The sequence below is a fragment of the Trichoplax adhaerens genome, genomic scaffold (assembly GCF_000150275.1).
Source record: "Trichoplax adhaerens TRIADscaffold_10 genomic scaffold, whole genome shotgun sequence".
NCBI lineage: Eukaryota > Metazoa > Placozoa > Uniplacotomia > Trichoplacea > Trichoplacidae > Trichoplax > Trichoplax adhaerens.
The window spans coordinates 2,342,538-2,356,801 of record NW_002060952.1 but is presented as its reverse complement, the minus strand read 5'-3'; positions in this window follow the sequence as shown (position 1 = coordinate 2,356,801).

The following is a 14,264-nucleotide window of genomic DNA, read 5'->3' as shown; positions in this document are numbered from 1 at the left end:
TCATTGTCACAACCCTCACTTGTGGCAAAGGAAAGTAAAGAACTCTAGTGTAGTTACTTAAAACTTGGGCTATTTCTCCCAGTACTTTCAGTTTCTATGAGAGAAGTATTTGAGAACTCGATTTCTCGGCTGATCTCCACAGACAACTGACTAATTATTACACTATTCTTCACGATATGAGTCTTGCCGTTTCTTGAGCAATTACTTTCTTTATTCTACAAACACACGCGCTTAAATAGGTTTCTACAGTGAATTCCAATATTAACGAGTGAGAATTCATGCTTTACAAGTTACATTAATTAGTATAATACCATTACTAAATATACATGTCGATATTCTCAGACTTAGATAGCTACAAGCTATCAGGTGTTAAGACGCTTAACCTTCGTCCATATACAGCTCAATTTTTAGAGATTAACACAACTTATAAACCTACAGTAAATTAACTGCTAACAACTTCTATTTTTATCTCATTTCTACCATCCTATTATCAGCTACAAGCGCATTAAAACATAGCACATAACCTTATCTTATCTATTCATAAGCATTCATTAATTTACAGTTACTTAATTAGTAACGGCGTACCGTGACATTCATATGCAAGGCTTTAGAGCTAATAATATTTCACGGAGCGGATAGCAACGGATAACAGTATCGAATTACTATAATTATTTCTATTCTGGTTTGGATTTATCAAGTTAGAAAATTAATTTACTTAAAATGGATGACCAACGATAGTTTCGCACTATCCAAAGTTTTCTAGTTATGATTAGTTAAATTATTGAACACTTTTTAAATCAATTAGTTAATAATGATCGGAATCGAATAGAATCAACCTGACCATTCTCTGTGCATTTGAATACTCTGATTGATTTTCGTGAAGTTAACGTTAATAATATATCATAAATGGAATAGCGATGAAAGTGAACATCGGAATATTACATGTAGTTGCTACTATTCTGATTTGAATCTATCGATTTAGAAAATTAATAATACATGAATGAATAGCCATCGGTAGTATTATATTATTTGAAGATAATCTGTGTATCAATGGCTAATTTAATGAAGACTTTTTGCATTAATTAGTCAATATCGATCGGAAACGAATAGAAAGAGATTTATAATTCTTTATATGTTACAAGGTTCTGATTCATTTCCCGGAAAATAAAATTAATATTTCATGGAATGGAGAGTAATGATCTGTTTATTATGATTGTTGTAATTCTGATTTAGATCTAACGACTGCATATAAATTAATATTAAAGGCCATCAATATTATTTAGATGTCCTTTCTAGAGATTTTTGAACATAAATGGCTATAGTAACGAAACTGTTTTTGTTTACGAGAATTGCTTTAAAACGATTATTTCTAATTTACTAAGCCATAACGGTCAAAATCAAATAGAACTCGTAAAATTTTTACTTAGGATTCCTTATGAACTGTGATATTCAGCTTTGAATAGACGGAAAACATAATATTAAAATTTATGAAATAAAATAAAGATGCATAGCATTATTCGAATGCTATGGTAGAATACTACTACTTAATTGCTATTCAATCCGAGGGATAATGTTGATATAATTTAGTCATTTCTTTAGCAAAAGCGACTAATGAGTTCGGACATCTGTTAGCTTTAATAGAATTCAATTTATGGATTTCAAGGATATGTTACGTAATATCTTGTATTTAAATATCCATCGGAGGGAGTAATACCTTACTATTTTTTGTGCTTTTCTTATGTCAGTCCTATTGAATTGGCTATATATCATAAATTCATTATAAATTATAAATAGAACTATGAAAACGGATTCATCTAATCAAACCGCTATGAAATCGAGCCAGCGTTAATGTATTTTGTATTCTGAATTACTAATCATAAATTCTGTCTTCTCTCAGTTTCTGGTTAATCTTAAGTTAAAATAAAAGACTTGGGATTTTTTTCATAATGCATCTAGCAATCAATAATAATCACAAGCGGGATCTTGCAATATAGTGATAAAAAAGACTTTATAGTTTTAAAGAACAACATGCTGTGATCTTTAGTTCGCCTTTTGGCAAAGAAAATTGTCGCTATCGGGTTAGGAGCTTATTTTAATTCTTAGAATAATAATAAATGTCAAAGATGATCGCGTTGAACTGTTAAGGGAAAAAAACATTCTCCATACGGTTTGCTATTTCTTACTACCATGACTCATAAAGATAATAGGCGGTTATAAGTTCAAGTTTTAACTATTAGAAGAGATTGCTTTATTTTGCTTCAAATACAGGGATAGACGGTACGAGTTCCAACCAATTCTACTCTAATGAATCTTATTTAAGATCACAAAGGTTGATTTAATAGGAAATAATAAGCTTGGCAGTACATATCCAAAAAGTAAGAAGTCATTACTGTAGCAGTACATTTAAAAGCTATTTTTGGGTTCAAATTATACTACTTCGAACTTTATAGTAAGGGCAAACAATGTTACTGTAACATCATTTTCCTAACGAAGTTTTTATGATAATTGTTCTAGTTACTTCAGACATGATCCGTGAATGATAAATATAAACGCTTAAATTCCATACATTTCTATCCAGAAATATAACTTTTTTTTAAAATTGGCTTTACTACGTCTCACCATCAAGTTATATATCGCTATCATCTAGTTGGTATACTTGGGAATAACCTGATGTTATAAAAGTTATATTTGCGAACGATCGTGGACTGTATACTTAACCCTACGATATAGATATTAACGCTGTCGGTAGTCTAGTTATGAAATCCTCCAGTAATAAAGGTTCTAGTCTACCCTTGAGTATCCTATTTAGAATCTTTTCTTATGATTTCCAAGTTGAAAGAACTTTAAAATTAACTTTGCGACTACAATGTACTATTAATTTATATAACGCTCTATTCTGTTTAATAGTTTTTTTGAGAATTGACTTTGCTACTACATCCTGACATTAATTTACATATCGCTATCGTCTAGTTAACAATCTTGGAAATATACCTAATGTTATGTTATGAGAGTAACAATGGATTATATCCTTATCTGTATAATATAGGATTAATGTTGTTGGTAGTCAAGTGATGAAATCGATGAGTAATAAAGGTTCTAGCCTACCCTTGAACATCCCATTTCGAATCTTCAATTATTATTGTTTCCAAATTGAAATAATTTTAAAAATTAACTTTCCGGTTAAAATATAACATTAGTTTCTATAATGTTTTATTCTGCTTATTAATAGTGAAGGCCGGTCTGATGATTATGAATGAATATAAGGATATAGGCGATGATCTGTGGTCAAGTGATGAGGTCGACGTGTAATGAAGGTTATAATCTATCTTTCAACATCCTATTCGAAATTTTCAAAAATCGCGTACAGGCTTCTGAAAATAGTTGGAGTGTACTAGTCTTTCTATATAAACGCTAGACTGCCTGAAATTAATACATTTTCGATAGTGATCAATTAAGAAATATGACGAAAAAAGAAAATGAGATTTTACGAAAGCAAAACTAATAAATCAACATTTGTTATGATTTATTATCAAAACGCAATGAGTGCAAATCTATTTTATGAGGATTTTCCTCTTGTCAGAATTTCACAATTGGCTATCCAGAAATATTATAAATATCGATAATAATATTTATCGCCTATAAAAGATAGTTGAAATAGAACCTTCTACAGTTCATAAAAAGAAAAGCGTGAGATAACTTTTATGTTCGTGAAGGAACTTTTAAACTTGTTAAAATTTTTACCAGTTTTCCTGTCAAGCAATAAAGAGTTCAAACAAGAATGGAACTTTAGGATATGAAATAAATTTTTACACGTTTATCAATCGCGAATGATCTGAATATTGATTCGTTGTCATGAATGGATGAACAGATGAATATAGTTTTATTGCTACGTTTGTTTTATAGATGAGAAGGACTGGACTAGAAATAATTTGCTTCAAATTTTTCATAGCTGAAATATCCGAAAATCGTCAGGCATACTTTATGGCCAAAGTTTATTGACATAAATACTTTTAGTCGAGGCTAAAGGTTTTATCGACAGTCTGACATGGACAAGAAACAAATTGTAGATCTAATTATGGAATCAATTGGATCAACTTAGCACGATACTTTTTGTAATTCTTCCGACTAAATGGGAATAATATAAGTTCCATGATACCAAAATTTATTCTGATTTTGTGAAATTAGTTATCGTTAACTACGAGTAACTTATGCTATGACTAAGATCATTACAACATGCTTCTTGGTTCTATTAAATTCAACTTTTACATTTAAATATTTCCTAGCAACATTAGGCTTGACTATAAGTGTAGAAATAGATCTACTACAAGCATCAAAGTTGCCCATGAAAGATTAAGAAAAACATGTAAAATATAATCATAGCGGTCAAGACTAACTTAGAACGATTTTAGGCATAATTTTATATAACAATTATAATTATTGGAATGATGAATGATGATAAAATGTAAATAAATCTAGACTCAGTAACGATAGTAGTACAAGAGAAATAGTCCTTTATAGCGATTGATGTAATTTAGCACTCATATTAAATGCCAATTAGAAATGACTAGCCCAGTCTTATAAATCAAAAACATAAAGTTATATTCTCGCATTTCTCTAGCTCTAAACTCTAGAAAATTTCATCAGAGAATGATGACTTTAATCGAAAATTTACTGCTGCAATTATTAGAGAAAAAAGTGATGAAACGATTATTCGAATGTAATCAAACTGTGAGAATAACGGTGATTAGAAAAGATTTTATTTCGTAACTAGAAGAAATTCTTACTTTATGTCATAAACTTACATTTTTCCAATTGAAGTCCATCTTAAATAATTGTAGTGATGTTTAAGCAACATTTGTAAGGTAGTAACATGTTTGTTGATCAGGTTATTTCTATCACACTGCCGGCCAATAATCTGATGATGAGACTCCTTTGGATTATACTTTCCATTTACATCAGATAGTGCTGTCTTAAGAGAAGTTGCCGATTCAGTCTGTATTGCAAGATGGAGAAAGACAAGAATAATTGTAACCCATCTAATATTCAAGTAGGCTCGCCCTTGCTTTACTACTAAATGGAAAGGATAAGTCATTTGAAAGTAATAAAATTTCTTCTGGCCAAGAATAATAATTAATTGATTGAATAAAATCTGTCGCAAGACGAAACGATAGTGAATTCTATCACATCGTTATCAAATGATAAGCAATTGAATCATTGATCGATCGTCTTATCTTGAGCAGTACTTGATCGACGCAAAGTTGAAAGATATTGCAATCTCGCATTGACAGTCTATGAATATTCAATGGCGAATAATGATTAATTGATAACCAGTTGGCATTAATGATTGCCCAATTCAAGATTAAATCGAAGACTACAGCCTAGATTAATGATGTTAAAAGTAGCTAATAGATTGAACAGCACTACGATGATGGACTGTACAGACAATAATAAAACTAATTCTTATTTTTTTCCTTTTGATTGATTGAAGACTGTTTGGGTCCATCTCCAGCAGACAATCCAGCAGCATCTTCACTATCACTCTTTTGTTTGGAATTTAGATAATCATAGATAAGACAATAGATTATCTATTTAAATTAGATCCAGCTTGTTCAATCTATGCAGAAAAAAAGCACTCGATGGATTTTCTATTGATTTGACGGACTCCAACTATCAAGGAATGGATAGTGTTGATAGAAAAGACGTGTGCCAATTAGTCTATCATCATTATTACTAGGGCCATTAGCTACCAACGGTCAAGATGGTTTTCAAGAAAGGCTTCATTGTTGAATGATTGTTGATTGTGACGATCAACAATAAAAACATTTAAAATGAAGATATCGCGTTATTATATCACGTATTTCGACCTACTATTATATTACTCGTATGTCTCCATCACACTGAACAATAACATTCAATCATTAAACATCGATTGGTCCTTGAGATCTTTTAAAATAAGATAGAAGTTATACGTTGGCAATTATGCTTATTATCTATCCACATAATTCAACTTCAATAGCCTTGCAAATAATTCTTGTCGTAACTACAACCAGTGACTAAACAAAGATTCTAGCAACAAAAGATAGTAGTTTCATAGTCTAGCTTATAAGTAGTTTGACGACTACTGTAACTATGATTATGAAAATAATTATTCCTTTTTTTAGCTTAGAGTTTCAATAAAGAAAGTTTTTTGCTTGTGTTAACATAATTAAATCGGTGCTACAGCTAAAATACGCATTCTGAATGGCAGTACAAAAAACTCGGTCTTTGAATAGCCCTGACGGATTGATATTTTAAATATTTATTTCTCTTCATTCATTGATTACTTCCAACAGGCCAAATTTAGCTCTTACACAGTAGCAAAACGGGAAACTTAATCGTGTAGATAATACTTTAAATGTTAATAATTCTTTGGATTGAATTCAAGTTATAGAAACTCGAAGTGCTCCTTAATTACCAGTATGCTAGTAATCGTCATAGTAGATAGAGACCTATGTCATGCTATTTATTATTTATTAACTAGGTCAGAAAATTACTAATTTGACAGTAACTTACTTAATGATCGATTTTATCGTAGTCCTTTATGAAATAATAAATAGACGAGGATATACCAATAAGTTGTTCCGGGTACATCTGATAAATATGCAAGAGTATTTTATAATAGCATTTACGTAGCTGATTAATAAAGTAAATTTCATCTCAATTTTTATTTGACAAACTCGTATTTATCTTATTTGAAGGATAAGATTAGAGTAAACTTTCAGTTTTATCTTTATACAAGGCACTAGCATACAGCTATACCTTGGTTTACTTAATTTTTGATATCTGCAATTATTTTTGAATATTACTCATTCCATTTTACAGTAGTTGTACGCGTGCTATGTACCTTACTAAGGTTAATAGTTACATTATATCCTATAGAATAATCTGCCAAGAAAAATGTACATATAACTGTAAATATTGGTAGTGTACTATACGGCTCTAGTGTATGGTTGTACTTTAGTACACCTAATTTTTTAGAGATGTCAGTATTTTGGAACTTAAACCATCCAGGCATACCCTCATAAAATTTTATGAAGAATAAACTGACAAAGACTAGCCTTAAATATGCGTGTACGGTATAAGTTTTTAAAGGAAAATTAAATGAATTGAATAACTCCGATCTACTTAGCTCAAGAATAAATTACTTATACTGCATTTACTTATTACACAAGCTTTACTGCGCAAATTTAAACATTGGGAAGAATTTGCTAAATTATTAATTTCCTTTAAGCCAGTACAGGTGATGACTGCAAAAGGTTACAAACAATGTATGACTACACCAGTAACAACTTGTTTTTAACGTGTACATGATAACTGCAACAAAATGATTAATAAAGCTGATGAATTTTAAAAGATTAGTCAAAGGATGGCATTATTATCAATGTCGAGTAAAGTTAAAAGAGACTTTTTTCCAAGATATATCAGCTTTTAGCTGACATAATTTGAAGATTACTGGTTATTGCAAGATATAAAATGATCATTCTGTTAAAAATATCAAATTTTTGATTTACTTTCTCAGTTAGGATTAATTGAAAGTCATCATCAAATGTTTGTTAAATACAAGGACTGAATAACAATTACATTTAAGCTTCCTAAATGCTGATAAAGTAGAAATAAGAGTCGCGCTTAAACATTAAGAGCGTATACAAATCACTATCATCGTGTAATCTTCTTAAAGTGTAGTATATCTTGCTCTTAAAGGAGAACAATTTTCAAGACTTTTTAATGTTCTTTATATTCAGCTTGTAACTGTGATGAGTGTTTCCAGGAAGTAGAAATACAACACTCTTAACTATAAAGGATTTTTACGCAGTAGTACAATCGTAATATAAATTATCAAATATAATCTAGATTTTTATACTATTTTCCATCAAAAAAGATCTTCAATCCGACTCAAGTTAGAATCGATTACGATAGTAGTATTGATAGCCTCTTCTGTAACGTTTAATCATATTATGTATCTTCACAGGATAAAAATGGGTTGCTCTTAATTATACCTTTCGTTAATGGTATATTTGTGCTTGTATGTTTTTAAATGGATCTTGTAGCTACATTTCTATAGGTGATAAATTCATCTTCCAATACGAAAGCCAATGTCAACAGTACTGGGAATAGTGATAGACGCCCTCTACTGCAGCAATATTTATCTTAGCGGCCAGTAGAATTTTCTGCTATAGATTCCAGGTATGTACTGTATAATGAGTTACTTAAAGCAATCTGTGGCTATAGATTGGCAATGTCTAAATTTTTCTTCCATATTATCGACCTAGTCAAACAGGGTAAAATTTTCAGGTTTGCAAAATTATAGTAGCCCTGTTTATATGGCCTAGACGAAACACTTGTAGAAGTAGAGGGTACAGGTCAAAGTCTTTCACGAATATCAAGCTTTAGCTTGTATAAATGAAAACAAATCTGCTTACATCTTTATATTCCATAGTCTATCTCCAGTTTAATTCTATGTTGTAACTGCTACCTTACTGTCGTTTTGAGGGGGTTATTTTATCAACATAGACCCTGTGCTGATCCAGTCTCGCTATCCTCTTAAGATAGATCCCGGGTTTGCTAGCTTTGTGTACCTACTGGTTGGTTATTGGTCGATTATGCAGAAGTTCAAAGATGGCTTTGCCGGGCCTATTGCTTAATGTGGTAAATATGAGTTTTATTGGATAATAAAACATTCATTTCAAATTTGAAGCCCTAGCTTGACAGAATGCTTCCAATATTATTTATTGGTTAGCAGAATCTATTGCATACTATCACTTATTAAACGGTCTTCCTATATTCTTCTTTATAAGAAATCTACGTAGAAGCAATGCTACGCTATCGTTGGTATTAGATTAACAGAACTTCCCTTTACCTGTTCTCATAGACTAAAAATAATAAGAATCGTAATCTACCGGTGGCATTAGACTACGCTATATAACTTGATGTAAATATTTTGGGATCATAAGAATGCCCGGACTAATCTGGAGACAAATACAGCTAGTTGCCTAGTTACGCGATAGAGTATAATTATAGCTATGACGTCATAGTATAGAATTGGGATGGAAATTGCCAAATGAACAGAATTTGCTAGTTATTAAGTTTAGAAATTGTTAATGAAAAATTTTGTTGCTCGTTTATAGAACATTCGTTGTCTGTGCGTTATTAAAAATAGAACCAAAGAGCAAATGCGAATATACCGTATATTTGTAACGGTTGCATAAATATAAGAAATAGACATGAAATCATACAAATATTAATTCTGTAGCTTTGATGCTATTTATGCGCAATGTAATGTACATCTTATTATGATACGTTACATCAAAGATGAAAATTACTTTAAATTAATATAAGCTTACGTCATAGATAATTTTATCACTTATTTGCAGGTATTAATATTATTTTTATAGAATTAGAACAACATGATGATGTATGCAATGATGTCATAGAACGTCGTAAATTATTCGCGAACAGAATGCGACATAAGCTGAGCTTTATGTGTGCTATAAGGGGCTCGGCGCTGTAATAAATTATGGTTGAATAAGTCTTTCAATTCACTACTTATTAGAGCAAGAATTAGCATAGCCAGCCTTTCAAAGGTTGACGAACATCCGTAATTTATTTAGAATACATCAACATGATCCCTTGTGATGATGTTATAAACATTTTTAATCATGAGTAAGTAAAAACGACATAGACTGTGTATTTTTGTATACTAAGATGTATTCGGTAGTAAATCGTAATTGAAGTAAGTAGTTTAACACATTATCTATTAGAATAAGAGTTGGCACAGCAAGTCTTCCAAAAGTTGACTATCATCCATAATTTATTTGCAATAGATTTTACAAGCATCTGGATGCTTTATGTTTATCATACAATCTATCAAGGAGATAATTGAGAGATGCACGTTATAGATGATTACATTCTGTGAGACTTTGTTTACTTTATATTAGTTCCTTGATATATACAATAAGAAGAAATTAAACGCCAGCTAATGATGCGTAATATAATTGTATTCAAGAATCCATAAATAGATATGCATAGTTAATGGTAATTAATCGATTAAGATGATGATGTTGCAGTGACATAGACTATTCTTCCTGTTAGACCATAACATAATCATTTTCTGACGACGAGGTCATGCTTTTTTCAAGATCTATAATCCCGTGCTTTATATGAACTGGGTGCAGAGGCATATTTGACTTCATTTTGAATTAGTGTTATCTAGACGCGTACTTTATAATTTTGTAGCGCATGGCGTTTACATAGCAATGTTGAGAGGTCCGAAATAGATAACAGAAAATTAAATAACAGTATCACAGTAAATAGGTATGACTAATTTATCCAGGAAACAGAAATGGCGTATTTCGGGGAGGCTCATTAGCTATTTACGCGCATCTGTTATCATAATGACTTCATCATTAACGTAAATTTGTTCAGTTATGACTATGACAATGATTTGCAATATCATATGATCATACTTTGTCTGGAATTTGAACAATTTTCTATTTTATTCAAGAAGTAATAAACGTAATTATTTTTGATTTGATATTATATAAATTTTTTATTCTAAGGGAATCAAAAATGTCTATTTTGAAGTGGTATGCGATGACTAAGGTATTGTTAATTCATCAGCTGCTTTAATTTACGTTAAAGGTTAACTATTTTATGACATCATCACTTCAGTATATATTCGTACACGACAAACCTGATGTGTAATAGCATTGGCTACCGTTGATATTTATCACACCATCGCATTCTCTTGTCATGAATGATCATGCTACTGTTGGGGATTACAATTAAATCTAATTAATGTCGCCGATATCACATAGTATTTTAAATTTAGTATGCAATTAATAGCGTAGTTTCCTTTTATTCAAAAGTTACGATAAAAGCTAGTATCTTGGACAATAACGTTATTTTTTTCATAATTACCAGTAAAAATAGGTCTAACCATAACGTTTATTACCTTTTTTGGGTCTGATAATTAATTAATCAAGTCAGATTTCCCAAAGCATATTTAATAATATACCTCCAAGGATAGAACGCTTTCTGATAACTTTACCGTATTTGGTTTAACCTTTGACATTAGCTGTCATTACGAAATAGAACAATACAAATTCTAAATAAAAAACTGCTAAAGTTATTCATAGTATTTTTTGAGCTAAACGAACAACAATGATTTGAATTCCGGCTATAATTTCCTAATCTACTTTAGCAAATCCTTACTGGTGTTTTTACCAGGATTCAACATTACAGAGTGTACATTCCGAGTAATATTATATCGTATTGCTAAAATTACCCCTTTGGCTATAAAGTACTTTGTACCTAGGATTGAATACAGGCTTTTGGGGGTAAATAAAGACTAAATTTTAAAAAATAGGTGTGAAATGACATCACTAGCATAGAATAATTGATGATTTAACCAGATGTTATCAATTTTATTAAATTTTCTATTCTAATAAATGGTGAAATATGTGAGTATGTCATTTCGTAACAAAGACTATTAAATTTTTTAATTTAAAAATTAGACTCCCATCGTTCATGCAGAAGGTCAGATTACAGTAAACATTGAATATATGAATTAAAAATTTTAATGCAGGTATATTCGTAGTGCATTACCTCATCACTTATTGAAAATTCGTTAACATTATAATTATCCCTTCAATTTGTAGCATTCAAGCCGGCTTATCTCTAAATGATATCATTAAGTCATCTGCTTGCTTCATTTAAATTGATTGCATTATTTCACAAAGACTAAGGAGAATAAAATATTTCATTCAAAGATATAAATCTCTGCCAAATTTGATATTAATTAATGAAATGGTATTATTAATGTGGCTAAGTGTACATATCATATATCAGCTATACGTATTTACGTATCTATCATATCTCTTTTTAATGACTAAGTTACTCTGTAATCGATTGCATCATATCAGAGTAAATAATATGTGTAACTGAAATTTTTTAATTAATAAAGTGTGAATGTAAGCTAAATTATGCGCAAAATAACATCATTAACTTAAGACTACTATACACATTAACATCAGTTCTATATTACCTTAAATGTGTAGACATCTACATTAATTAAAATGAATTTTGTTAACTTCATAAATAACAAGCTGAAAAAATTTTAAATCAGAGTTATAAATATAAGTCAAATCGCTTACGAAGTAACCTTAGTAATGTAGCTCAAAATATGTATATGAACGGGACCGGATGCGAAATCGGTCATTTTGCAAACTGTCCATATTATCTCATTTCAATTACTGTGATAATTGATTGCGTCTTATTACCGTAAATAATAAGTGCAAACGTAATTTTTAATTAAGATGTCACTAAAATTGTATATCAAATGGCATCATTAACATGAAGCATTTATTATACATCAATATCAGTTCAATAGCACCTAATGTAGATTGTTACATTATAGTTGGTTGTACTTACGTTATGAGTAACGAATTTTCAATTAGGATTATAAATTTAAGTTAAAGTACTTTTAAAATAGCATAAATATAGCAAATATACAGATCATATATGGGTAATATTTACTTATCTGCCTTGCTTCACTCCAATGACCACGTTATAATCAGTTGCATTATATTATTAAAAATAATAGGTGTAAAAGAATTCTTTAACTAAGGTGTGAATTCGAGACAAATTATACGTAAAATTGCAATCATTAACATAGAAAATTAAAGGTATCAACATCAATTCAATCTTACTTTATTTAGACGATTACAGTACTTTGCGGTTGATCGTAATAGTTTCAAAAATTGCAAGTGTAGATGAAATTTTAAAGTATGAAACTAGCTTAAATTGCTTATGAAATGGTTCTAAAATACCGTGTTATAATAATACTATTAGTAGAACCAAACATAGCCACGTTAAATCCTTGATATGACTCGAAAAAATAAGGAAAATGACTTTGTTTTGTACATTAATTTATTATTTATCATCATGTCTCATCATTTGGAATATTTTTTTCATAGCAGTATGCACATTACAAGATAGGAGATCATAGGATATAGCGATGAACTAATTTATATAACGTCTTTGAACTTATGGATAGCGATATTATCACTCTTCATTTTTGGTGATAATAATCAATCCCATTTAAACTGTGTTAAAAAAATTGGAATAAGCTAGCATATAGAACTACAGTATTTCTGCCAATACAGATAACAAATGCTAATTTGGTATAAGAATCTTATATTTATGCATGAATATATTGCCTAGCTTTCAATTTAATAGGACATAATGCAAAGGTAGTATCGATGACAGTAGTAACATTTTGAAATAGATAGTTTAGTAAAAATAAACACCAATTTAACTTTAATTTATTCGTTATTATAGTACTATGAATAACATGGAAAAATCAATATCGACAGTAGGAAATATATACCTTATATGTGTGCAACTACGGCATCAATAGTGCTTTGATAAGTTTATACTTCATTTTAATGAGGATTGTTATTTAGTTACAAGACGCAAGATATTGAAAAATTGCATTTCATTACAACTTTGATTGACTTTACTTGAGTAATTGTATCTGGTCGTATATATCACGCCAATAGTTTTAGCTTATATACGCTTATATGAATATATATATACACTATACATATATATCCAATTAGGTAGACTATTATTAAGATGGCAGTAGATACTATATTAACTGTATCTACCTTCGATTGCTTCCTACTTTTGTGTTAGTAGCGCAACTTAATCATGTTCTAAACGATATTGCATCAAATTTTGGGTTAAATAAATATATTATCTTGAATTTAAAGACGTCACCGAACCCTTCTAGAATTCAGTGGATTGGAATTACACAAACTAGTCTTGCAATAATACAATATTTGAATATTCTTAACTTATATTTAGTTTGCCTACATCGGTTAATATCGCTTTCTGTTTGTATGAAAACTTGTCAATTAGCCATTACTTGCTTCTACTCCTATGTTGTATTACATTACAGTTTTCTCTAAATTTAGAACTTTCAAAGAATCCTTTTGGACAAGCTTTAGTACAATGCTTGATATCACTTCCTTCTTGTATGAAAACTTGATTGATCAATCATTACTTGCTTCCATTTTTGTTCTAATTATATTGCACTTTACTGTAGATTGGTATCTAGAGCTACTAGATACTTCTTCTCGACAAAATTGAATGAATCGGTAATTTCACTTCCGATTTGCATGGAAAGTTTGTCGATCAGAAATTTTTTGCTTCCGCTTTTGCAC